Genomic DNA, 5,248 nt, shown 5'->3' on the forward strand with positions numbered 1-5,248 from the left:
TTGCCAATGCTGTAGTTCAGACTGATACAAGGATCACCTGAGTCTATGGTAATAAGTTCTTAACTAGTCTTCCCACATTCCGTCCTGTCCACTTTATACACTAGAGAATCATCTTAAAGTAGACAGTTAATCAACCTACCTGCTCCCTTTAGCTACCTGGAAAAACTCCAAACACCTTTACATGGCATTCAAATCCCTCTATGAACAGATTTCAGATTACTTGTAAAAGTTTTTTCTTCTTTCTACTTTGTCTAAGCCAAAATGGACTATTTCCATCCCCAAATAAGTCCTAATTCTTGCTAATCAGGCAGGCCCCTTCTTCATGCTTCTCCCTTTATCAGGAATAGTTTGTCCCCAATATCTCTTCCTCAAAATCTGACCCATTCTTCAAGCCCCAGCTCAAAATATGCCTCTTTCTTGAAATCTCCTTTAATTCTGAAATTGGAAATTCCCTCTTCCTCTGATTTGTTGTAGCACTTTGGAATTGTATTTAATGCATTTTTATTTGTGAAGTAATCATTTTTTAATTATTTTATTCCCTTCGCTACATTTCAAGATCTTTAGGGGCCGAAATATCAAATCTATCTTGCCTTTACCACAGCACCTAATGTATATGCTCAGTAAAGTAGTATTTGACAACTGAGTGAATGTCTATGATATATATATATATATTACACATATATACATATATACATATATATATAACAGATAAAATTGAACAAGCACAACACATTGTTAGTGGCTCATATTATTAATGTTAATTATTGATTAATTACTGATATTTATTGATAAATAATTGAAAAATTGAAAGAGACATAGAGGAGAAGAGAACAAAAGAGCAGTAAATTGACAATTATTTGATAAAGTGAAGTGAAATTGATTGGGAAACCAATGAGTGGTTGACTATTGTAACATTAACTCTCTGGGCAGGGCTGTACTGAAATCCTTTCAGAGCGAGAGATGTATTTATTTTGTTCCTGGGATTCAAAAATGAAATATAACATATGAATAAAATGTATTCAATGAATTTTTAAATTGTACAGACATTGCTAGACACACTTGATACTATAATAGTACATCACTTAATTGGAAGGACTTTTTAATTTTGGTAAATGAATAAAGGAGCTCAGTACTTATTGTTTATTTCATTTGCATATTGAATACTAATGAAATGAATCACCATCGTTACTATCACTATCATCATAAAATATATTCCTCAGTTTAAAACACTTCAAAAACCATAGTAGAAATGTGGCTCAGTAGGAACCTACGACAACTGTGGAAGCTTAGTCACATCAAAGCAAAGCCATTCATCATCTTCATGACCATGATGGTTTTATTTACACTCAATAAGCAATGCAGAAAAAGGTAGATTTCATGAAGGGAACTACCCAGTAAATTTCACCCCATTGCAGGGAAATCGCATGTGAGTAATACAACTTAGTCAATTCTGTTCTGATGAGCATTAAAATATTTATCTTTGGGCCTTATTCTATGCATTCACGGTTGAATTTCTGGGAACTCCCAATATCCTAAGAAAACTTTTCAAAAGCCAAGCCTCAACAGCGTCCTATTTTCACTTGGCTGTTAAATCTATTTCGGATCCAATCTTGTGCCCTGAAACAATAGCAGAATGAAAGGGAAAAGGCCCATAGATGCTAGAGAATGCAATGCAGAATTTAAACGTGGGGTGCAAATGTTAGCAGAGTTTCACATTTCCTAAATCACAGGCCTGTCAAAATTGTTTACTGAAAGAAAATCTGGTTCAAGTGAGCCAACACTTATTAAGCAACTATTATGTGTCAGCTTGGGAATAAAAGGATGATTGAAATGGTGTCCGTCCCATCAAAGAATTCACTACAGCTCTCAGTAAAACAGACATGTATAACACTCATATAATGATATGCTAGCTGTTTGAACAAAGTGTTATGTGAGCACAAAAGGAAGAGCTGCCTGAGGGAGGTGAGAGGTAAACAGAAAAGGAGAAGGTGACCTTTGAGCTAGACTTTGGGAGAACACAGTCAAAACAAACGTATCCTCAACCATGAACCTGGTCCTCAGTGGGGATCTAAGTTTTAGGGTAATTTCAAAGCATGAGCTATGAAAGTAATTTGAGATGAAAGATAAATCATGGCGGAATGTGATGAGACACCAAACTGAGATAAGTTAGTAAAATGAGCTATGTTCAGGAGAGTAATACTTTCACTTAAACCTTAAGATAGCAGGATGAGGAATATATGCTATGTTTCATATTGAATTTATTGTGGAAGGACTTTTTAAGAGATGTTTTCACTTGACACAGTGGGGGCTGGGAGTGACTTACTGGAACTTGTAGCATCTACTATAAGAGAGCCCGTAGAAAAATTATCATCTTTTAAGAAATGCTTTAGTTTAAGGATAAGCAACATAATCAATTGTGCACTAAGTTACAGCATGTCAGAAAGTAATGCATTGTATTTATATGGCCTTTCTCCTTAGTGCTGAACTGAAATGGACTTTCAAATGATTAATCAGGACTGGGGAAGCAGAAAGCACAATAGAAGGGACTGATCATCAAGCCCCCAGACAGAACCCCTCACTACTACCATTTTTATCAGAAAGGATCAGCATCCAGACACTTCCTCTGAAAATAAATGGCCTGAAGCTCACCCAGTTGGCTTAGGAACACAATTCATGGGTAATACTAGGGTTTCATCATCTGCCTTCTTATTTGGTATCTCTTAACCACATTCTTTAAACCTGAGAAGTTCTAAGTCCTCTGGAAGTAAGATCTCTTGACTGTCCCTGTATTTATTTTTAAGGAGACCCGATGTTGTGTATGGACCCATGTTGTGTATGTATGATTAAAAAAAAAATCAGCAACAATAAAACCACTTGATTTTTAGTCCCAGATAGACAATTCAAAGTATCACCTGATGTAGAAAGCATAAAATATTTATACAACACAGAGGGGAGAAAAGGCCTCCTTAAAAATGTCTTTGCCAACATGATCCCGAGGAAACAATTTTTTATTAAAAAATTGAGATTCCTCCCAATGCTTCATTTGTCTCGATAAATGTAGCCCAAGGCACAAAAACACATTCTTAATAAACTTGAAATGCACAGTGATTATGCTTTATCATGCTTGTATTTTTCTAGCAATTTTTTATTTTTCTATCATTCCCAACATTTTTAATTTCCCATGTGCCTAGGATAGAATGTAAAATTAAAACAACAATTAAACCAAATCTCCATTGAAGAGCTTTCTTGATAAGTACGGCAAAGGTTTACTGATTTAACAGGACAACATGTTTATAATTTGCTGGTGGCAGAAAAATAATTCACTACTGGGGAATTCTGACATCTAAAATCTACATATTGAGTTGCTGGAAGGGAACTAGAGGGAATGTCTATGATTTTAATTTACTTATCCTATTTAGAAAAAAAAAAGTCACTTGAGTCATTCTGGCTCACTTTCCTTAGCATTAGTCATACTGCATTTCCTTAAGCCTGTGAATGTGTTTCTATGTAAATAAACTATGTAGTTCACTTGGGGATAAAAGTCATAGTATTTAGAGATTATAAAGACCTATTAGATCATCCGGTCTGGCCCACAAGAGATAGTCCCTAGATAGGGAACGTAACTGTTGATCTTTGCCAAGAGGCCAAGAAGAAACAGTTGGCAAAAGTATTTTCCACGCTTTTTAAAAATTTTAACTTATCTAATAGTGCTTTGGTCACTTCCCAAGTGGACGAGTCAAATTATCATTAAACAGTTTCACTTATCAGGGAGACACAAAGCTTAACTTATCTGAGTTGACAATGTTCCAACTGCCTCCATTTGTTGAAGAAATGATCTTGTTTGCAAAATATGAACAGTAAGGCATCTGCTCTTTGAACTAGCCAGGCAGTTTCCTTTCTGTAAAGAAGAAAGTCGAAAGGCAAGTCCTTCTTAACTTTCTCCTAATCTATTTTCACAAGTTTCAGAGCAAGAAGATATTAAAACACGGATTTGCTCAAAGTAGGAAACAAATACATACAATACACCACCATATGGTAGCAACTTAATAGTTTACAAATCAAAGTGTTTTCCGTTCCCAGTTTGGCACATTTCATGACACTAGGAGTGATTTTGAAATTTAAAGTTATGAAGAGGTTTGGCATTATGGTAAAAGTTAAAAAGCAAATCAGTAATATGAACCTCAAAGAATTACTGAAGATACCTATTCTGGTTACCATTCTCTTTATCCTGCAGTTCTTAAATCCTTATTTTTGACACTCCCTATATGTTCCCTCCACCCAGATTATATTCAGAAAACTGTCAATGCTACTCTTTAGTATCGACACCATTTCTATGGAGAAAGCCATACAAATAAATACATTAAAAAATAGCACAAATAGGAAAACTAATGAATAGCAGAGGGTGAGTAGGTAATGTAAAAGGAAAATAAGATCTAAACATTTTAAGTAGAATTATTTCTTGTCTCCTAAACACAATTCAACCTAACCTATGATGTAAATCTTCTATTTTTATGGAGTTAGCATTTCCAGAGTGGGTTTGATATTTGTGTCGTGGGAGATTATATTCTATTATAAATGCTGCTTTAAAAAATAGTGTGGTCCTTGACTTCTTGAAGTCTATATCCTAAGCCTATAACAAATTTGAGGATTTCAGAGGACCTCAGTAAGTCTCTCCATGTGCGCTGAGCATAAACTGTGAGCTAAGCCCTCTGCAGGTGTTGTAAAGAATTATAAAGGAGGTATTAGATATGGTCCCTGCCCTTCCAGAGCTTACAGTATTATGGAAAAGATACGTATCTACTCCCCCATCCCTCATCTCCCACACAGAATGGAAAGTGAGTGACTAACTTCTGTTATGTAGCTTATATTAACTTTAGCTAGAAAATCAGAGTCCAGACAAGAAAGTAGCACATTCAGATGAGGAAACAGAGAAGTTCAGTGAAAGGATTATTTGCAAAGATTGGGCAGGTTAAGACAGGCATTAAGATGCATAAATATGCAAGTGCTACTAATGGCTGGGGAAAGTCATTACCAAGCCTAGGCCTGAGGGAACAAGAAGGGACCGGTGAAGCTAGAGAGAGAACAAGAATTGTCAGAGTGGCCATCAGAGAGAACAAGAGTTGTCAGAGTGGCCATCGTCTTCAGTAGGGAATGAAGCCAGATCCAACCCATGGTGGGCAGGAAGATGGTCAGGGGAATTAAGTACTAGACCTCTATCTCCACTTTCCCTTGGATCTCCTGCTGGTGC

This window comes from Nyctereutes procyonoides, unplaced genomic scaffold, assembly GCF_905146905.1.
Source record: "Nyctereutes procyonoides isolate TBG_1078 unplaced genomic scaffold, NYPRO_anot_genome, whole genome shotgun sequence".
Taxonomy (NCBI): Eukaryota; Metazoa; Chordata; class Mammalia; order Carnivora; family Canidae; genus Nyctereutes; species Nyctereutes procyonoides.